The sequence below is a fragment of the Thalassophryne amazonica genome, chromosome 1, assembly GCF_902500255.1.
Source record: "Thalassophryne amazonica chromosome 1, fThaAma1.1, whole genome shotgun sequence".
In the NCBI taxonomy this organism is placed as follows: domain Eukaryota; kingdom Metazoa; phylum Chordata; class Actinopteri; order Batrachoidiformes; family Batrachoididae; genus Thalassophryne; species Thalassophryne amazonica.
Genome location: NC_047103.1, coordinates 162,761,659 through 162,785,251, shown reverse-complemented (window position 1 = coordinate 162,785,251; position 23,593 = coordinate 162,761,659). Strand labels below are relative to the sequence as shown.

The 23,593-nt window shown below is 41.4% G+C and overlaps 1 long non-coding RNA gene across 1 annotated transcript; it reads left to right on the top strand.

Annotated features, from left to right (window-relative positions):
- The first annotated feature begins 820 nt into the window (after window positions 1-820).
- Window positions 821-22,418, top strand: LOC117517394. Its single transcript, XR_004562717.1, has 3 exons — window positions 821-1,072; window positions 11,898-11,901; window positions 22,406-22,418. It is a non-coding gene; the product is annotated as an uncharacterized LOC117517394 (long non-coding RNA).
- The last annotated feature ends 1,175 nt before the right edge of the window (window positions 22,419-23,593 follow it).

Below are 23,593 nucleotides of genomic sequence, written 5' to 3'. Positions count from 1 at the left end.
TGTTCTCTGATGACTTACTGGGTCAACAGAGCCTGAAATGTGGAAGTTTTCAACTTGAAACAGCGAGATGACGCCACCGCAGAGTGCAGATCGCCGTCAAGCACCGTAGGCCATCCTTAGAGCGACACTACCAGACCAAAATCTCTCATCAGCCGTTAAAATTTTCAATGAAAACCAGCTGAATTTATCGAATGGTGTCCACTCAGTTGTGTCTTACAGCTTTGAAAAAATTTTTATCAAACAAAGCAGCAGTCTCTGAGCCATTCCTAAACAATGAAAAAAATCGACGAGAGGGTGGGCGACTCCTCACTCAAAGACTGCCCACAGGCGAATGACGTAACCGACAGGCGTGAAAAAACTCTCGCATGCCCACGAGGGTTCAAGCATGTCTGATGTAATCACACGTGATTCAAATCCATATGGTTTTTGAAAAAAATAATAAGGTTGGATACTTTTCTAATAGACCTCATATATATATATATATATATATATATATATATATATATATATATATATATATATATATATATATATATATACACACACACAAGGTCTGTTCACATGTGCTTAATATCTTCTGTGCATCAGATCATAGCTATGTTATATAGTTACAATAAATCATGCTGACAGGAAAATTATGTCAATGTATCATTTGTACTTCAGCCAAATCTGGGAGCCTTTTGGGGATTTGAATATTTTTAAAAGCCCCTGCATTTCTTCAACAAGATGAAAGCATTTACATCTGCTGATTTGTTTTTACTGACATGTCAAAGCTGCATAAAGCGTAGCCATGTCTCCAGCATGTTCATAAGTGAACAGGTCTACCGCGCCCCACAGGGAAATGTGCAACGAAAGCACCTGGAATGACACAACGCTTGTGCTCAAGCAGCCACAGCTCTGTCGAGTGAAAACTGCCAAAGGTGTCTTCTCGAAAATGAAGTGTTTATTATTTATGCTTTCTTTTAAAAAAAAAAAAGTAATTGCATTTCATTGTTTCCATGTTATCGCAGTCAGTATTAATGAATGGAGGAATGTAAGGTAGCACTTTATTGAAAGCAAAGAGGTACAGCGTGTACACGTATGCCGTCTTTAGTCATTTGAGAGATTTTACAAACAGGCCAAATATAAAGTCAGTGTCGTACATGAGACAGCAGCTGTTGTACCTGTTGGCTCAGAGTGGAGCGTTACCTTGTTTCTCTGACAAAGAAGTGATTTCTGTGACTCTTCCGTGCACACAGACTTGTATGAATGTGTTTCTACGGACGTGCAAAAGGGTCTCAGATTTTGTTTGTTCTTCTCATTTTACATTATATTGTCATGGCTTACCTGTTCCAAGGAGAAAAAATATTAAAGCAATACAAATCAGTCCAGCTATGTGGCTATTTTTATTATTATTATTATTATTATTATTCTATCAATTACAAATTGTAATTATTTTATATGGCAAAATACAAATTAGACTTTTTCTCCTTTTTGCTGTTGTTGCACAGGTATTCTTTCTTTTTCTTTTCCTTTTTTGTGTTGTTTTTATGTCTGTGTCCATCATTTCTTACTCTTTACAATTTTTAGGTGTCTGCACCTAAAAAAAAAGTTTTTAATCAGTCATTAAATTCATGCAGCAGACACCCATAACTGCAAGAGCTACTGTCACTTTTGATGCCACCATTAGGGGGCAGTAAATATCCACATCAAAATTTGATTTTTGATCCGATCAAATAATTGTATATGCACAAAATTCATGTGTGTGTGTGTGTGTATATATATATATATATATATATATATATATATATAAATTATGTATGTATGTATGTTTTACAAAACAGACTAAACACTTGTAAAATACCACAAATAGTTATGTAATCAGTAATACATAAAAGCATTCTCTTCAACTCAGTCCAGTAAATTACAGGATGTAACCTCAGTGGCAGTGTGCTCAGATGAGATTTGACAGTAGAGGTGGGCGATACCGGGAATTTTGGTATTGATCCGATACCAAGTAAATACAGGCCCAGTATTGCCGATATCGATATCAATACCAATACCGATACTTATTCATATTTAAGCTTCATAGATCCAAAGGAGCCAAAAGACCTAGGATAGAATTATCACAATCAACATTTTTATTTAAAAAAAAAACACTCAACACAACTTAAAACAAAATCTCCCGAGGTAGAGGGCTGACAAACCACAATACAAGGGTGTGCTGCTCCATGTTAGTGCAGCGCTGCTCTTACAGACAGAGAGTAAATTTTGATGAATCTGCATCAGCAGTCAGTACGTGCGGGAGAGAAAAAAAAGCTTGAGTATCGATCTTTGTACACGAGGATCATTCAATATCAATACCAGCGTTGGTATCGATATTATCAATATTAGGATCGATCTGCCCACCTCTATTTGACAGCATGTGCCGGTGGAAGTGTTGAGAATTGGGTATGTCTTTGCCACAAATAGTCAGATACTGACTGGTGGCCTTTTATTGTGGGCAGTCTAAGGCACACCTGTGCACTAATCATGGTGTCTAATCAGCATCTTGATATGGCACACCTGTGAGGTGGGATGGATTATCTCAGCAAAGGAGAAGTGCTCACTATCACAGATTTAGACTGGTTTGTGAACAATATTTGAGGGAAATGGTGATATTGTGTATGTGGAAAAAGTTTTAGATCTTTGAGTTCATCTCATACAAAATGGGAGCAAAACAAAAAGTGTTGTGTTTATATTTTTGTTGAGTGTAGTTGAATCTGTGTTCTCTAGCATTTAGGTTTAGTTGTGTTCATCACTTTAATTGTGGAGTGACTTCCTCTTGTTTGCACTTTCTCTTGTTGCATACTTCAGTGGTGATCAAAACATTTTGACTGTTCTCAATACTTATTTAGGTAACAATCTCTGTTGTCTTGAATTGAAAATGGATGCCTTAGGCAGCATGAAACAAGATTCTTCAGTGGATGGTGATGTCTGCATCATTTGTCAGGACTGCATGAAAGAAAATATTGTTCACGGTAGTGACAAAGGAAGGGCTACATTGCAGGGTAGTACAATAGTCCCTCACAAGTTCAAAGATATGGAGAGCAAACTCACAACTGAGAGGATATTGAGTTCTGATGAGATGTTTCTAAAATGGCATAGATCCTGTTGCAGTTGGTTCACCAACAAGACAAATATTTGAAGACTTGAGAAAAGGTCAAAATGTCAAGACACAGAGGAACCCATTGCAGGACCCTCCACTGGTCCAGCTGCAAGACTCAGAAGTGCCTCCAGTACTTTCAAATGGGCCCTTTGCATATTCTGCCAGGAGGAGAAGGCTGACGAGACTCTGCACAATGCTGAGACCTTCAAGATGAATGGAAAGATACTGAAGGCTGTAGAGTTTGATCATGATCTGCACATTGCTCTTACTGGTTGTGGTGATCTCATGGCAGCAGAAGCAAAATATAGGGCAGCGCAGTCTTGTTTGGGGTTGGACGCAAAAGGAGTAAAATATGAAGCATATGATGTAATTTCTCTACTTCCGCGATACAAACCACGGCATCTTCACTGGGATTTTGGGCAAATTACACGCAAACAAAGTGGAAATGCAAAGGAAAAAGTGACAATGCAGTGGGAAAGTGGACATGTGTTGCGGTTTGTTTATGATCCAGAACACAAACATGTCGAGGCGGTTTTTTGCAGGCGAGAGAACTGAGCTACTCTGGTTAGCTTTGTAGGCTAACACTTACCAACACGACGTCTCCCACCTCCTCGCCTTTTCTTCTCAACCTGGAAACTAAAAAAAAAGTACTTTTTGTGACTGCTTCAGTGATTGCAGCCGAAAACAAAACCATACACCATTTATCCGGGTGAAGTTATAGGTACCCCGTAAGTGGTCAAATCCCGCGATATCACTCATGGAGGGTTCAAATGAGACTACGGTCTCCTGTTAGGACAGTTTTACCCACATTTGACCTTTAGAGACATGCATATTTATCCAAGAAACGCATTTCATTTCAAACTATGTCTTTTTTATCTAATTTTGCTCATTTGGTTGCCTTGGTCAAATCAAAGATGACTTACTTTTTTTTTTTTTTTACCAGTAACAATACCAGGCAGTCACTAAATTAATTAATTTTTAGGAGTAGGGATACAGCTTTCCAACGACAATAATTGAACTCAGCATGTCAAAATACATAGAAATATAAGTTTTATTTTCTCTTCTAATGCAAACACAAGCAGAGTTTTGAAAAGTTTCATGAAATGAGCGGCCATTTTGTTTTATGCAAATTAGGGGTGAAGGGGTGAAGATACAGCTTGACAACAATAATATTTGAATTCAGCAGGTCAAAATACATAGAAAAGGATGTTTAGTTTGCTTTTATAGTACATATGCAACCAAAATTGTGGAAATGTTGATGTAATTGGCGGCCATTTTGCTTTATGCAAATTAGGGGGTGAAGCGGTAAAGATACAGCATGCCAACAGCAACTTTTGAACTCGGTAGGTCAGAATGCTTAGGAATCAGTCTGTTGTCTGCTTTTAACAGAAAATGTCTTGGGCACTTTATACAGGCTTCTTTTCTGAAAATGGAACCTCACTATATTGAGCCACTTGGGGAACTCCAGCGCTGCAGACTCAACATGGCAGCACTCCACGCACGGGCTCTTTTTGTTTGTTTGCTCATGGGCTGAGTCCAACTTTAAGATGGAGCTCCAGCTCGCACGCAACGAATGAGAGGCCGAACACACACACACACACACACACACACACAGCTTGAAGAAATATAATCATGCCGCAAAGGTATCACAGCTGCAGACAGTGTTCAAACTCCCAAATATGCATGACACACTTCCCCTGTGACAAATGACGTGTGTGCTGTCGCTCTCAGGCTGCTCAGCAGCACATTATGGGCTGGAGGGGAGGCACAAGGATGCACGCTGCCAAGTGCATCATGGGACTTTTGGCCAGGCACTGCTTGAGTTCACAGGAAGGAGAGAGCTAAGAGTACACGTAAAGGCACATTTTCCCATTGGAAAAAGAAAATACCAATTAATGAGCCGTCTGAGAAAATCATGCGGGTGGCAATGTAGGTGTCTCAATGGCTCAGCTCGGATTTTGATGAAATTTTCACCAATTACCCTTCAAATAGATTGATTAGACATGGTAAAGTTTGTTCTTTCATCAGACCAAATTTTACCCCATTTTTGATCAATTCAAAATTTGATGCCAAAACATCCCGAGAATCCGTTACATTAAAATATATATTAAAAATAGCCAGCTTTGACAAAGCAATTTTCAAATCCGATCACGTGGTTAGAAAAAGTGAGCATGAGGAATCATCAGGGATGCCCTGAACATCTGTAGACCATTGTCCACTCGGTGGAACTTTTCCTTATATTTCTACGAGGTCTATTAGAAAAGTATCCGACCTTATTATTTTTTTCAAAAACCATATGGATTTGAATCACGTGTGATTGCGTCAGCCAAGCTTGTACCTTCGTGCGCATGTGTGAATTTTTTCACGCCTGTTGGTTGCGTCATTCGCCTGTGAGCAGGCTTTGAGTGAGGAGTGGTCCACCCCTCTCATCGTTTTTTTCATTGTTTAGGAATGGCTCAGAGACTGCCGCTTTGCTTGATCAAAATTTTTTCAGAAACTGTGAGGGACATCAAAGTGGACACCATTCGAGAAATTCAGATGGTTTTTGGTGAAACTTTTATGGGCTTCAAAGAGATTACGGAGTGTTACTGTCGCTTTAAGGACGGCCCCCAGCAGCTGTGGGGCGCGTCGCACTCCGAAGCCGCCATCGACAGGCTGAGCCACCATTTCATTTCTAAACGGATGGCTGTCTGGATCCGTGACCATCGTGTGCAATTTCTCTGGTTATCACAAGAGCTGGACATCAACCATTTTCCGGCAGATTTCACTTTTAACAAGAGATTTTGTCATGGAAAGCCGAGCGAAGGCTTCGCGCGTCACAATGGATTCGCTACTGGAGCGAGACAAAACCACCTCCGTTTTGGTCTCACAGGATGGCTTTGAGATAGCGTTCAGACAGCTGTCGGTGGTTTTTCCATCGAGTGATTATCCGAGAAATTGTGGATGTGCCTGGACATGCCAGAACATGTCCCGTGAGGCTTCATCACGGCATTGCTTTGCGCCATGCGGCACCGCCGCGACATGCGAAGCCCCCGCTCCTCTTTCCATGACAAAAACTCCTGTAACAGTGGAATGTGCTGTTCATTTCCAAACTGGACGCTGTGTTTTATCCGGGACATCGTCTGACTAGCACAGGAATTGTGAAAAGACGTGGACATAAGCACTTTTTCGGCACATTGAGACAGACGTTCGGAGGAATTCCGGTCCATAATTGGTCCATAGGAGGTATTTGCATAAAATATCTGACAGATGAATATTAAAAAGAAATGGAAAGACAGAGTGCTGTCATTGCAGAGTTTGTCCACCAGAGTGCGCTCAACAACTCCCCTTTTATTTACCCATGTCATAGACTCTATATATGCCGGACAAGCCTACGTTACATCACCCATAGGTTTTCTGAACAAGCCTAGAACAGCTGATACCTAGCCCACATCTGGGCGATGCCATGTTGGCACCCTGGTTCTGTCTGTGTCACGATGAACCCACAAATAGATAAAGAAGCGGAGCATGGGTGACCCAGTGTGTGATGAAAGAAGCCTGAACACGCCCCTATTTTTGAGTCTGAACCAGCTAAACTAACAGGCTAATGATGGTTCAGGTGTTTATTAAATCATGTTTTTGGGGACTGCGTAGTGGTTGTCATAGCAGTTTGCTTTGGTGTGGACATAAAAAATTATTGAGCCACTTGTTTTCGCAGTAATCGTTCATTAACGGAACTAAACAGATGACGCTACCAACAGCTGGTAAAAGTGCTAACGTCATGAACATACAACATTAAATGGGATGAGCATTTCTCTCAGCACGAATATTGCAGCAGAGATGTCTCAGATGATCCGTTAGGACATTTCACCACACAACAAGACAGATTAGTCCAGGTGTTTGTAATAAAATGCTCTAAACAACAGACATAGTCCTCCACAGCAGCTAGCAGCTGCACTGAGTAGCCTCTGAAAAAAAGACGCTATGATACTATGAGAGTCCAAAGTGCTTGGCTCAGCCGCTGTCACTCAAAGGGACCACGCCCCTAATTATGCATAACTTTATTGCTGAAAATGTCTTCAACTAAGAAGGCAGAAAAGAATTTGCCTCCTTCCTGTACAGTTGTCACGGAGGAGGGAAACTATAGAGACAAAAACTGTTTTTTGTTTGTTTGTTTTTCTATCAGGTTGTAAATATTTATTTCTGCTCGAATTTCTGCTTTATTTCTGCTCGAATGTTGGGCATTTCAGTGTGGACTTAAATGGGAACCCACTGTCTTTTGGAGCCAGCCTCAAGAGGCCAGTCAAGGAACTTCTTCCTCTTCATCTAAGACCTTCAAAATGTCGGTCACTTGACAGGCTGCACGCTGTCATAGTTTTTAATACCTAAATCACTCAATATAAGAACTACCACCCAGTATGCAAAAAAATGTGCATTAAATGCTAACCTGCACGTTACCTAGCTTGTTAGCCATAGCTGGCATGGTCAGTTCAAGCTAAGGGGGAGTGTTTGGGCTTCATGCATGCTGCTCAGGTCACGATCTTGCCTACGATCCAGCCCTTTACCCATTTATGGCTTGATTAGGAGATAGGTAGAGTCCGGCGCTAACAAATACCGCCACATTTGAGCTTCAAACATAATCTTCAGAAAACCACTGCATGAGGTCACGGAGGATTTGTCCAGTATTTACAGTTTGCATATGAACCCAACTCTGTCTCTATTTTACTTTAAATTAAAACAATTTGGATCCAAAACCTGCCTGAACACACTCAGAATCTCACATCTTAAAACTGAAAGTGCAATTTTTATTTGGCATTTTCTCATGCGATATTAATCAGACCTATCTGATCCAGGATCCAGCAAAAGAGGCGTCTCACTCAGCTTTGACCTTCCCACATGGAGATGTTTTGGAAAAACCTGACCCCTGTACACGCAGATGCCACTGGACTGTGACCAGTCACACCAAAGAAAATTCCCACTCCGCCCTCATGGACAGAAAAACAAAATCACCTTGTTTGTTTTGGTTTGTGCTCCACCTCTTCCAGGATCCATTCGTTTTTTTTCTTTCTTAGAAATACTCGTATGACTAAACAGGATCAGATCTTCTTATTACCTGTTTGATCGATTCACAGTCCAGCGTTCGTGGATCAGAGGATACGTCTCCTAACATCCATATGTCCTTCAGGAAGAATCAAGTCTGAATCAGATCAGTTGTCCTTATCATGGCTGAAACTCCTATCATGTTCCCACATGTCAGGAATCACGTGACATTTCTCCGGAACAATGACCACACGTCAGCGCGCTCATCAGATTCAGATCGGTTTCATCAGCACTTTGGAGCTTTGGAACATGATACAACCCCAATTCCAGTGAAGTTGGGACGTTGTGTAAAATGTAAATAAAAACAGAATACAACGATTTGCAAATCCTCTTCAACCTATATTCAATTGAATACACCACAAAGACAAGATATTTAATGTACAAATTGATAAACGTATATGCACGCCACAGTGTGCTGTTACTCAACATAAGGACTTTTAAATGGACATGCTATTTGATACTATCTGGACAAAAGGAATAGTCAGATGGACAAGGATGGATGCGCGAACAGTGGATTTTTGCTGAAAGCCCTCTTGCTGCGGTGTGTTGCAAAAAGTCTTTTAAAATTCAAAAAAATATGCAAAATGGACAAATAAATATGTTGAACAATATCTTGGATGTTATTTAATGCTGTTTTGACAAAAGGAATCATCAGGTGGACATGAGGCATGTGAACATCATCACTGACGATTCGATACGCACCTCAGTACACTATCAGTGATTACGATACTTATAGTGATAGTGATGATACTGATGATACTGATGATTCTGACGATACGATGCAATACAATTCACCCCATTCCCGACTCGATGCGATTTGATATGCATTTGATGGCAATTCAGTTCCTCACAATATGATGCGATTTGGTGTGATATGATGCGTTTCAACATGATGCAAAGAAATTATACCAAAAATTTAAGAAGAAAATAAGAAGCTGCAATTCAGTATAGTACTACGGTATTCTTCTTCTTCTTCTTCTTCTGATTCTACTAGAGGCAGAGGATTTGTTTTACTCTTTATAAGCAGAAAATTGACCAGATTCAACATCAAGGAACAGGAATCGGTTCCCTCAAATTTGGAACCAATTTCATCACCCTGGCAGACCTTAAGGAGTAAACAGTAAGACAGTAAGTGTTGAGTGAAGCGCCTTCAGGTGACACCATCGTGAAATGACGCTATATAAATTATTAAAATTGAATTTTGAAATTAAGACAACATCACTCTCAGTGAGTGACTTAAAGTGAGTCACTCACTGACTCACTGAGTACCACCTTGGCAAAAATAATTTGAGATACATTTCTTACCAGTTTTGCCAGAGCTCGGTTTACAGTCTGCGGCCATGTTGATACCGTTTATCAGCACGGCAGTCTTTACAAACCACCTGAGTCTTGTCAAGTTTCCCGTCTTTTTTTTTTAAAGCCCGATTTAAATGTTTTAGGTGTGTCAAAAATCTCATCCGACTGCTTGCAGCTGTTCTCACGTACCTCCATTTTGTTGAGGTAAAAATGTGCTTTCTGGCTTCCGTCGATGTTCAAAACAAAACGCGGAGCAGTGATGGTGCATTCAATGTACCTCGGAAAAACCTTTTGCCTTGTGTGTGCTTTTATATGTGTTCATGTACCGGGCCGGCTTATGTGTGTGTTATGTGTGTGTTGTCTGTTGTCGTCATGAGGCCGGTCAAGGTTTGCTCAGCCCTGCTGTTGACCTAAGGCAGGGATATACATCTGGATCTGGTCCCCGGGCGCCTAAAGGCGACTTATGCTCCTAACTGGCAATTAGGATGGGTTAAATGCAGTAATCACATTTCATTGTGCAGGGAACATGTTCCTTTGTGCATATGACAATAAAATTCTTTTGAATCCTTTGAATCCTTTGAAAAAATCGATGCAATCACACAGCGAGCGATACGTCACAATTTCACCCGTCAATTGAATCGATGCGCACTGAATGAATTGATACACTCACATCGCGCACTTTGTATCTAGCTACCGAATCATAATGATTAATCTCCACATTCCTAGTGGACATAGATGGAGACATGAACAGTGGAATTTTGCAGGAAGTCCTCATCCTGTGGTGTGTACCAAAAGGCCTTTTAAATTCCAAAAAATATATATATGCAAAATGGACAAATAAATATGTTGGACAACATCGTGGATGTTATTTAATGCTGTTTTGACAAACGGAATTGCCAGATGGACACATGGAGACATTTTTTTTAATATCAGCTCTTTAATTTGGTATTTTTGTCCACTTTTGTAGTGCACCTTCATTGTTGCCGCTTATTCTTTTATTACTGGAGTTTGTTTGCCTGATATAAATATTTGTTCATTTTCTCTGCCCGTTCAGTCCAATTAAGTGTCATGGGGAGGGGGGGTCAGCAGGAGCAGTTACTGAGCGAGAGGTGAGGTCCACCCTGGACAGACTCCCGGTCTATTACAGGAAACACTTCAAATTATTATTAATAACAATGATCATATGATCTTTCTGTATATAAGTGACAGGACTCACCACAGACTTACTGTATTCTCCAGAACATATGATCTTTAATTTTACTAGACAACACCTGATGAAGCTAAATGGCTCAAGTTATGTTAATTTCACCTTTTAAAAAACGTGACTTGTTTAAGGCAGTGGGTTTCCTCTAGATTTTCTGGTCAAGTCATTTAATTCAGGAGAAGAGTGCAGGTGTGTCCATTTCAAGCCGTCTGTGTCCTTAGACAGGATGCTTAATCTGCATTGTCCCTGTCCACCCAGCTGTAGAGGGGTCTAGCCATCACTGGCAGAGTAACTTGCGATGGACTGGCGTTCCATCCTAGAGGAGCAGAGGCACCAGCAGGGAATTTGGGCTCCATGAAAAGAAATCTTACTGAGCCACCCCCATATTATTACCTCTGCCAAGGAGGTTATATTTTCGGTCGTGTCCAAAGATGCAACCAAAGTTTGTTGGTTGGTTGGTTGGTTTGTTTGTTGGTTGGTTGGATTGTTAGCAAGATTACTCAAAAAATCCTCAACAGATTTCAATGACATTTTTACCAGGGGTGTATCTTGGCCTAACTTAGAAGTCATTAAATTTTGGTAATGATCCGGAACACGTTCTGGATCCAAAAATTTTTTTAAGGATTCTTTGTCATTGCAGGATAGGGCCAATTTCAACATTTTTGCATCTAACTTCATGAAGACGGGTCACAAACGCTGAACAAAAATTAAGTTACGACACAACAATAATTTAGTATTTGTTTCTCCTCACTGAATAAAATTGTTATTAAAAAATAAAAAAAAAACTTGTGTAGTTCATGCAGTTTCTCTTTATAAATACATTTGCTGAAGATCTAAGGGTTTAACCACTGAATCTGAAACATGATGGTAGATGTGTGAAATGACGTGGAATAAGTCTCTTTGCCAAAGGGTATTCCATGTGACGTCAGTAACCCTATGGCCTTGGCGGAGGTTTGCGCTCTCCGAGTGCTTCTAGTTTTGTCAGTATTATAATTGTATTAGGGGCCTCTCTGGGCTCCTGTCAATCATGGGCCCCTAGAATCCTTCTCCTTATTTTCCCCTTTTGGCACCCCTGTTGGGGAGTCACAGACTCTCATCCGCTTCACACTACGGAATCTGGGCATGAGCACCAGCTCCAGCGTACCTCGCGGAGAAACAGAAGTCGATACAGATAGGATAGACCCCTGGCAGCCGTGTGCACTCTAAAAGCCCTGTGGTTCAATTTCTATTTTATTCATTTGATTGTTCTGGGCTTTCACATCAGCAAAGAGATTTGAGACTTTGGTGTCATTTCTTTCATCGGTTTGGACTCTGTGATGACCCGAGTCTAGTCATTCCCACTGTAAAGAACACGATCTGAGCCATGGCACACACAGTCGTCTTTATTTTGCTGCAGTTTAGATGCATCGTGCAGGATATCAAACATCAGGACAAACAGCTGTAATGTCAGCCCTACCGTCCGTGACACCCGAGAGGCCAAAAGGGCACAACTCATCATCTCTGAGGGAAACATGGAAAAGTCCCAAACTGAGTCACGGAGGAGTGTGAGCCTCAAGGAGTCTCCGAGCTTTGGTAAAAACCATCCACAAAAAAAAATGGAGCTGTCCTTTATTTCACGTTTTCAATTCATGGTTTCATAACGTGCATGTGACGTTCAAAACCGAGATCCCATTTCAAATACAGACAAAAGAGGATTCCTCTTCCTTTGACTTCTGGCTGGAATCACGTGTGTACTGTACACACACACACACACACACACACACACACACACACACACACACACGGTGGTTTTACATTTTGGATCAATGCAGCACTACCGGTTTCTTTTCCAAAGTTAATAATTTCTTTTCTTTGCAGGGGCTTTGCAGCAATAATTACCACAAACGTGCACGATCACCGGCGCTGAGCTTCTCGGCGTAATCCAGCACCGCTTCCATGACACAACCATTATTTAGTCTATGATTTCTGCCAACAGCAATACAAATTGAGACGACGACTCCTTCCACAGTGAAACTTACACCGCTCCACACACACTTCAAAGAAAACCACCACGTTTCGTTGTCCTCAAACTAGAACGGCACTTAGAGCGCAGACTTTCGCCGAAACGATGCACTGATTAGTGACATTATCGCACATACACCGGTGACATCACAGCGACTGTATGAATGTCACCACTGTGTGAGTTTACGCTTGTTGATCCTCACATAGACTGAAGAGTTTCATATTTAATGTACTTGTCTCGGTTCTTGTAAAACTGTCCTCTTATTTTGAAATTTTAGTTGTTTTTTTTATTTTGAAAGAAACTGCAAAAGAACAAACTTCAAATTAGTCATATTTTGCACCCAATTTGAGGGTCATAAGATTGGTTTTAATTTTGTTTCTTTGTAGGATTCATTTCAAGAGTCTTTATAACTTGTACTTTTGTTTGTCTGTGTGGGCCCGTTCACACTATGACTTGATGTGACCAGATTCACTAAAACCTCTGTGAAACATCGGCAAAGGCTCACTCCAGGGCTCCACATTTCCTGTCTCCAGCACAGCTTGATGTAGCCCAACAGGGGGCATTGTTGTACTGGTGGCGCTTAACGTTTGGTAACGTCCCCTGCCTAACAGAGGACGTAGTATAACTGTCGGAGCAGCAACATAGCTTGCTGGAAATGATCGTCAACTCAATGTTTGTGATTTCAGGTGACGTAAAACACGAAGCGACTCTGCCATTGTGTCACATGCTACTGGTACGTCATTGAGACAGGTTCTACATATTCCTTCACATTTCTTCATGCCCAAGGGATCCAGAAGAGGTGATGTAGCGGTAGCGGAGCTCAGATCTTTCCCAAGTTTTGGCATGACCGTCAAAGATTTTAAACATGTTGGAAAATTTTTCCAGGACCACGACGAACATCAGTGTTGCCCAGTGGCGGCGCCAAGGGGGGGCTTGGGGGAGCTTAAGCCCCTCCAATAATGAGCCAAGCTCCCCTCAGGCCCCCCAATAAAGCCCCGTTTACACATAGACGGTAAGAGCTCCCAGAAGCGTCCCGGAAGAGTTTTTGGCCGTCTTAAGGATCACACACCGTTGTTAAACCCCGGCACTAGGGGGCGTGGCTTAGTTCCGGCTTTACCAGGAATTGTCGAAAAAATTATTCAACATGTCGAATAATTCCGGGAGCGCTCCTGGAGAATTCGCGTGATGACGGAGACAACGCAAACAACGGCGTTTGATACTTTTTAATCGCCGTTTCATCCTGCCCCTTCCTGTCGTGCCACAGTTTACACCGCCGTAATTGGCAGCCAGCGTTGTATCCCTAATCAACGGCGTGTAAAACGGCGATAGAGCCCACATCGGCGTCCTCAAGGGCGTTTTAACCGGCGACAGAGGCAGACAAAACGGCGGCGCTAGCGGTCAGTGCGCCGTTCTAAATGCCACCTCCCAGTTAACGGCATTCCAAATGGCCGATAGGCGGCGGTCAATATAAAAACGCTAGCGCGCTGCATGCAGGCCTCTCACTCATGGTCAGCTCCAGATATTTTTGCAGAGAAGCTCCTAAAGAAAATTGGCAGTGGCAAGGACTTACCAAGAGGTCTGGTTCAGAAGCAGAGGGTAGCCCTGTGGTGGAGGGGGAAAGGAAGGAGAAGAAAAGGCTGAGGATGATCTCCTTCCCCCTGAAGTGACAGAGGCTTCAGCCTATTATACTCTGGGGGCAGTGCCTATATGCAAAAGTTCCTGGAGTAATGCAGGATTTGCCTGGATAAATCCAGCGGTACACAGGGCATTATCGGTGGCAGCAGAACACTGCCGTTCGTATGCGTGTCTTAACCTGCGATTGTAAAAGATAGAACTGGGTATTAACCCCCGTTGCCTGACGTGTGCCGGATGCTATGGCGTCAAACCGCCGCTTTATTTGGCGGATTTAGCGGCGTTTTATCCGCGTATTTGCGGATAGTACGGCGGTCAAAACGCCGGCGAAATGCTCCACCCCTTTCCACCGCAAAAACAGCTGGAACTACCGCGAACTTTGGTCTACGTACTGCCCGCGAACAAAACCGTCTCTGTGTAAACTAGGCTTAATTCTGCCAATAGTGTGAATAGCGAATGACATATTTGTGGATCTCAACTGCAGTTTTGCGCTGAGAATGTCTAAATATTGCATAACTGAGCAAAGTGATGAATGTGTGTGTTCAGTGATCCACCAATGCTGAATCATCCTTCACAAATAGAATTTTCAGTTTTGCAAATAAACATTTATTTGTAAAAACCCACACACACGTTACAAATCAGAAATTTGTGTTTGTGGATCACAAAGGACGTGTACAAATCACAGGATATTTGGGCAAGATTGTATACAAACTTCATAAAGAATCACTGTTTTGTATATTGTTTACAACTAAATGTCTCAGGCTATATCTTTTATTTACTTTTATTGAATGGTTATGACCTTGGTGTTAAATTGGCAATAAATCTTTGATATAGATGATTTGTGTAAGGTTGATTCCATGCATTGTCTTGAGCACCATTTCAATGAATTCAGTTTGTATAACTATGTGCAAGTTTACTGAACTTGCAGTCATTCTAAGTGTTTTGTGTGTGCATTGATATCACATTTTAGAGGAACACGGGTGACTAAAACATATACCTTGGTATTTATGAATCAATTTACTATATATTGTTCATTTCGACGACATTTTGTGGAGCCCCTCCAACTTTTACCCCAGCTCCCCCAACAAAAATTTCCTGGCGCCGCCACTGGTGTTGCCTGACTGATGTTGCCTGACTGATGTTGACCAAACACCATCCCACGAGAGCCAAAGAAAATGCTCAGCATGACTTTGACATTGCTGCAGATCCGCCGTCCTTTCTTTGGCCTCTGTGATCCTGGAGGTTTCCAGTGCAATGACTAAAATTTGGTTTCCGGTGTTGCAGACCGGTTGCCCCCCCCCCCCCAAAAAAAAAAAAAAAATCGGTCTGCCTGTTTCATCTGCACATGTGTCATTTTGGAGTGCAGTTTGAAACAGAAACAAGATGATAATCCATGATAATGACGCATGCACAGTGAAGGCAGGGTGGACCGATTTTTAGGGGGGGACCGTTGGGTCGGCGACACCAGGTCGTACCTCTAAACCCATGTCTCAGGAAGTCAGAGATGCTGTCTGTGCGTTCCGGCATGTCCTGTGAGACTTCTAGATACAGGCGCTTCTCAAATGAGAGTACGACGGGTGATCACCGCACACGTTCAGACATGCTAGCAACTCAAGAAGGTTCCCTACACTCCCCCACCAAACCACAACTTGCACGCTTCATTTGGTTCTGTGGGCTAAAACAAGGTCGGACACTTTTTGAATGCACCTCCTATAAATGAAATAGAGGTTGTTGTATGTAAAATGGAACAGAAAAAGCAGCTCCAAATCTTTAACATTTCACAAACAAAAATTTGTTAAAATTTTCCTCTTTTTTTTTTTTAATTAACTGATGTTAAACAAACAAGCAAATGGGTGAACACATGACCCGTCAACATATTCCACTGTTGGACAGAGGTTTGAAAAAAATAGTTTATGAAGAAAAAAAACTGAGGTTACCGCGCACTCGTTCACATTAAAATAAAATATAATAAAATCAATTCTTCGGTGGAGATCAGAAGTTAGATTTGTTGTACTTGTCTGTAGAATAGGAGATATACACACACATTTGCACACTGTATCATCTGTAACAAAATCATCTGCATTTGTCTGTCTGTTAGCAGGATTACGTCAGAACTACTGCAAAGATTTTGATGAAATTTTCACCACAGAAAGATATTAGAATTATATATTAGATATTATGTTTGTCACGTCAGTAAAGCTCCATTCGCTGTTTCACAGTTGTGAATCTCGCGCCGTCTCGCGGCCAGTGACTCACGCGAGAGATCAGTTTCACCAGAGTTCTGGTTTCGGGCACAATGTAAACCCACCTTGTGAAGTGTGGACAACTTCGGGCACAGCAGAAGTAACGTGGGAGAACGTGTCATCATCATAATTGCTCATGAACGTGCTGACTCTGCACGATTTGCATCCTCACTTTGCCTTTGTTTAAATGCGCTGTGAGACGCCGGACCTCTGCTGGTGCTGCAGCGCAGAGGGATTATGGGAAACGTTAAAGTACCCAATTCAAATTGAAATATTAGGCCATGGAAGACTCCATTACACTTTGAAAGTGATCAGGATCCAGATTCTGGATCAAGATTTCACTTTATAGAGGCTTTGAAGGATTTCATCAAAACTACTTCACAGATTTTCACCACATTTTCACCTCACACTGGTGTTAGGCCTTGGAAGACTCCATTAAATTTTGGAGGTGATCTGAATTGGATCCGGATTCTGGATCAGGATTTCAGCTTGTAAATTAAATATGAGATTGCAACATCTTGATCAGTCGGACCATTCTGGATCAGTATGCAATTATTCAATTTAATTTCAATTTATTTCATTTATATAGCGCCAAATCACAACAAAGCTGCCTCAAGGCACTTCACACAAGTAAGGTCTAACCGTACCAACCCCGAGAGCAAGCACACAGGGGACAGTGGTAAGGAAACACTCCCTCTGATGATACTGAGGAAGAAACTTCAAGCAGACCAAACTCAAAGGGGTGACCCCCTGCTTGAGCCATGGTACTGACACAATTGACAATACAGGAAATTAAACAGGAAATTTTGGGAGTCCAACACAGTTATTGCATTGTGTTGTGGAATCTGGACCCAGGTAAAGTCCAGGTCACGATGTGAATCACATATCATATTTTGAGTCCTTGTCAACCCTTGGCAGATGCCAGAAATCTTTGATTGCTCTTGTTTCAAAGTGACTCTTCAATTTGTGACTGCATTCATCTGCAAGTCAGACTTCACCATCAGGATTGTTCCAACATAGTGGTTCTGTTTTAGAAGAATAAACCTTCTACATCTTCATTATCACATGCACATTTTATAAATACATCCTCAGCTGTGTTAAACGGCCTTACAGTGTGATTTCACCTGATGCAACACTTTTTCCGCGGCGTTTGGCCACAGAGGATTGTAACCGACACCAGTACCATCTCATTTTCACAACAGAGGAAACCATAGAGTTGAAGTGGCTTTGTGGGTAGACCGTTTCACCAGCGATAAGCCCGGAATCATGTTCCTGAACAATGTCATTTAGTGATCACATCAAAGAACTTCACGCTTAGCAGGTCAGATACGACCTTAGAAAACAAACCTCTTAAAAGTCAGAAAGATGACGTGAGGACAGTTTCTGAACATCTACTGTGGCCGATTCTGATCTTCAAAATACTTCCAGGAGTGTTGGAAGATAAAATAACATACCGTATTTTCCAGACTATAAGTTGCACTGGAGTGTAAGTCGCACCAGCCACTTTATCCATTATAAAGAAAAATAAACCATAAATAAGTCGCACTGGACTATAAGTCACACCGGAGTGTAAGTCGCACCAGCCACTTTATCCATTATAAAGAAAAATAAACCATAAATAAGTCGCACTGGACTATAAGTCACACCGGAGTGTAAGTCGCACCAGCCACTTTATCCATTATAAAGAAAAATAAACCATAAATAAGTCGCACTGGACTATAAGTCACACCGGAGTGTAAGTCGCACCAGCCACTTTATCCATTATAAAGAAAAATAAACCATAAATAAGTCGCACTGGACTATAAGTCACACCGGAGTGTAAGTCGCACCAGCCACTTTATCCATTATAAAGAAAAATAAACCATAAATAAGTCGCACTGGACTATAAGTCACACCGGAGTGTAAGTCGCACCAGCCACTTTATCCATTATAAAGAAAAATAAACCATAAATAAGTCGCACTGGACTATAAGTCACACCGGAGTGTAAGTCGCACCAGCCACTTTATCCATTATAAAGAAAAATAAACCATAAATAAGTCGCACTGGACTATAAGTCACACCGGAGTGTAAGTCGCACCAGCCACTTTATCCATTATAAAGAAAAATAAACCATAAATAAGTCGCACTGGACTATAAATCGCATGGACATACAGGTATGTTAACTTAATATGAAAAGTTCAGATGATAATATTGTGACGGCTACCGTTTTTGGATGCATATTTCACTAGTCGTAACTTGTAATCTGCAGAGTATGATTTTCTTTTTGGTGGCATTTTTTTCGGGTCTTCTCCATTGTCTTGTTAAGTTATCAGTAATGTTGAAATTTTTATTTTCTATGGTAGTCAGAAGTCGCAGGAACAGTCACACAAGCCTTGAGTGCCCTCTCGTGAGCTGCATTTTTACCTACGGATATGTTTGCATTTTGCGGACCACATTGCGAGCCGAACCATAACCCGCACCATCACAGAACGGTTCTCTAACATATTGCCCACTGTGGACCATAGTACACACCAGGTGTCAGCTGCCGATGTTTGTGCAGCACGTACCTGCGCACCTCATGACCTCCCCATGGTGTCAACACCGGCTCCTTCCAAGTGCAGACGCTAATCCTCCGCCGACGCTCACCCAGTGCTCCCACGCAGCTCTCAGCGTCAACTTAAACACTCTGCTCACACTGATATCCACGGGTTGAAGCTGTTTTGTTAGTCCTCCCAGAATAACAGCAAGCACCGTGTTTGTCTGCTTCACACGCTGTTTCGCAATCATTGTCTGGGTGAGGTGAGGAATACGCGTCCAATGTTCTGTTTTCTGATTGGTTATCACGACAAGCGGCTGCCATACTACAGTACCCATGATGCATTGCATTTCTGTTTCCGGTGGCCATTTTAAAACATAGAGCGACTCTGTCACGTAAAATTGTTTTATTACGGTAAATTAATTAAGAATCTACCAGTATATTTTTCATTTATAAGTCGCTCTGGAGTATAGGTCGCACCCCCGGCCAAAACGTAAAAAAGTGCGACTTATAGTCCGAAAAAATACGGTACTATGTTTCAGGGCCCAGTCTGAAAAACTGTTTTATTGAAAAATGTAATACATTACTTTTAATATAATATAATATTTAAAATGTTCATTTCTTTATTTTGATTTATTTATTTAGAGTGCTGGGCAACGATGCAGATTTTTAATTGTGATTAGTTGCATGATTTTCTGTGATTGATCTCACCGTTATGCACGGGACCTTCCCACTAGTCCTAGGGTCCAATAGTCCCAGTGCTAGTGTTAAGGAGAGCATGTTGAAGTTGTTTTTACATTTCTGATAGGCTTACAAAAGTGTGACAATTAAAAAAAATGTAATTATGGTGAATTAACATTATTTCTTGATTTTCAGTTCAACAGATTTATAGACAACAGTACAATTAAAGGTTATTAATGGTGCATGTCAACAGAATTATAGGTTTTATTTTTATAAACTGAACAAAACTGGATCTGGTTTGTTAGCTATTTGAAAGGATTACATTTATTTGTGAACTTTATAATAGTTTGGATTAGTAATATGCACCATTGAATAATATAAAGAGGTTAGGACCAGTGGACCCTAGGACTAGTGGGCCCTAGGACCCATGGACCCTAGGACTAGTGGACCCTAGGAATTCAAAAGTAGTATATTGCACTTTTTTTTTATTTTAAAAGTACTGTTATATGCACAAAACTGCAATAATGTTTGCTTTACAAACACTTTAAAGAAAGCAAGTGACTGTATGTAAACATAATAATAATTACAAATTCTGTTCATACATAGTGCAGCCTGGGGTTAGGGGTTGGGATGGGGGTTATGGTTACCATTAGTGGTTGTGGTTAACACAGTTTTGGAATCTGCATATCTATAGTAAATACATGTGCAAGTATGTAGCCTCATGATCACGTGATCTATACTGATCAATGAGAGAAATGCTACATACCAATACAATTTCACTACGAATATGGCGACATATGAATAGTGAGGCGCTAACCCAGCGGTGTCCAGTAGTCTCCAGTGAGAGTCTTGCTTTTGTTTATTTCTGCTTCTCCAACATTTTCACCCCTGTGTGTTTGTTTGTCTGTTTGTTTATAAACAAGACCACGGTTTGGATCTGATCCAGATTACAGATTTTGTGGCCATTTAAATTTAACATTGAAAACTGCATTTGATGTATATTTTACATTATATCTTAATCAAATGTGCCACAATCACTCTCATATTTGAAAGTGAGGTGCAGACTGGTACTCACTACTGCGTGACAAAGTTTGATCTGGATCTGATCCAGATTACAGATTTTGTGGCCATTTAAATTTAACATTGAAAACTGCATTTGATGTATATTTTACATTATATCTTAATCAAATGTGCCACAATCACTCTCATATTTGAAAGTGAGGTGCAGACTGGTACTCACTACCGCCTGACAAAGTTTGATCTGGATCTGATCCAGATTACAGATTTTGTGGCCATTTAAATTTAACATTGAAAACTCCATTTGATGTATATTTTACATTATATCTTAATCAAACATGTCACAATCACTCTCATATTTGAAAGTGAGGTGCACAGTGGTACTCACTACTGCCTGACAAAGTTTGATCTGGATCTGATCCGGATTGTGGATTTTGTGGACATTTGAATTTAATATTGAAAACTCCATTTAATGTATATTTTACATTATATCTTAATCAAACATGTCACAGTCACTCTCATATTTGAAAGTGAGGTGCAGACTGGTACTCACTATCACTTGACAAAGTTTGATCTGGATCTGATCCGGATTGTGGATTTTGTGGATATTTGAATTTAATATTGAAAAGCCCAGTCACTCTCATTTTTCTGTTAGGGGTTTATCTACGCCACCAAAATTAGATGGAGGTTCCAATTTGATGCCTGTTTGTTTCTATGGTAGTCAGAAGTCGCAGGAACAGTCACACAAGCCTTGAGTGCCCTCTCGTGAGCTGCATTTTTACCTACGGATATGTTTGCATTTTGCGGACCACATTGCGAGCCGAACCATAACCCGCACCATCACAGAACGGTTCTCTAACATATTACCCACTGTGGACCATAGTACACACCAGGTGTCAGCTGCCGATGTTTGTGCAGCACGTACCTGCGCACCTCATGACCTCCCCATGGTGTCAACACCGGCTCCTTCCAAGTGCAGACGCTAATCCTCCGCCGACGCTCACCCAGTGCTCCCACGCAGCTCTCAGCGTCAACTTAAACACTCTGCTCACACTGATATCCACGGGTTGAAGCTGTTTTGTTAGTCCTCCCAGAATAACAGCAAGCACCGTGTTTGTCTGCTTCACACGCTGTTTCGCAATCATTGTCTGGGTGAGGTGAGGAATACGCGTCCAATGTTCTGTTTTCTGATTGGTTATCACGACAAGCGGCTGCCATACTACAGTACCCATGATGCATTGCATTTCTGTTTCCGGTGGCCATTTTATCTACGCCACCAAAATTAGATGGAGGTTCCAATTTGATGCCTGTTTGTCTTCCAGTTATCAGTCGGAAACCAAGTGGCAAAAGCAACGACTGTCATGAGGATTGGGTCTGTGGGGCTGATTGTATGTGGTTGTATATTTTCTCTCTGTTGTTATTTTTTTTGTGCTTGGGTGTTGGTGGAGGGACTTCTCTTGTCTGGTGTCAGGTGCTTTGTGTTGGGCACGTGTCCCTCCTGTCCTCTCTTCCTGCTTGCCACGCCCCGTTCCTGAACCTTCCTCACACACCTGTCCTGCATTTCTTCCTTATCACTCCTATATTAGTCACTCCCTTTTCTTCTTCCAGTTGAGAGATTGTTGTATCCTGAGTATTCCATTCCTGTTTTTCTTACCTGTGTTTTGACCTGTCTGCATGTTTTTTTTTTTAAACCTGTCTCTGCCTCGTGCTTTGACTACTGTTGCTCTTTTTTGCCTGCCTTTTTGTATACTGAACCCTGTGGACTAACATTAAACTCTGGAACTCTGATTTCTACCACTTTGTGCCTTCGGGTGTGTCAGTGACAATTTGTGTATAGCAGAGATAACCAAAGTTCTGTGAAAATGACCTGAAAATAGTTGAAAAAAATCTGACAACACCACAAAAAAATCTTTGATCCAAGTGTATGAACTAAATACATCCTCCTGACATTTGATCGCGTCTCATTTAGCTTATGAAAAGTCACTTCTAACAGGACTTTGACCTTGAAGATTTTTCCAAGGTAAAATTTTGTGCCGTTGGAAACTAGTGTTGGAGGTTTGCTCTAGTTTCTTGGTGCTTTACTTTCAGAATGCGTTGCAGTGCTTTAATGCAGGAATGGATGGACATGAAGACATGAGACTGAACACACAAAACATGGAATATACTGGGTTCATATTGTTTGCAGTAAAAGAGATTTAGCTAAATGTCAGTGTTTAGTGTCGCTGCCCGGGCCGTCCAAGTAACTTTGCATTCTTTTGAAGTTCCTTTCCCCTTTATTACACTCTGTCTGTGTTGTCAGAACAGAATTAATGCAACTATTTTGCTGCAGTTGGAGCCGCTGGGAATAAACTGTTGGTTAGTGAACAACAGGTAGCAGACTATATTCCACACAGGGTGACTTGCATTTATTCTAGTTCCTAGTCTTCAATTTAGTAGCTGGAAGCATCTGATCTTGGTGGCATATTTGAATTCTCTGTGGCTTTGATGACCAGGAACAATCTGCAGACTGGACCTGCACCGCTCCAGAACTGCAGCTGCTCAGATACAGAGAAACATCTTGAGGTCAGCAAACCTTCAAAAGGTGTGAGGACAAAAAGGTGTGAGTCACTGGGGAATATTTTTACAAGACCTTCCGACAGCTGAGAGACAGTCTGACCTCTTTTGTTCAACGTTCTGAAAGAGCTGACCCGTTTGCCTGGAGGCGGGGTGGCGCTTACAGTTTCAGATCTTTCACCTCATCTTACCTGAGCTGGAATAGAACTCCATCCTCTCCTTGCATGTGAAGATCTGGTCTGA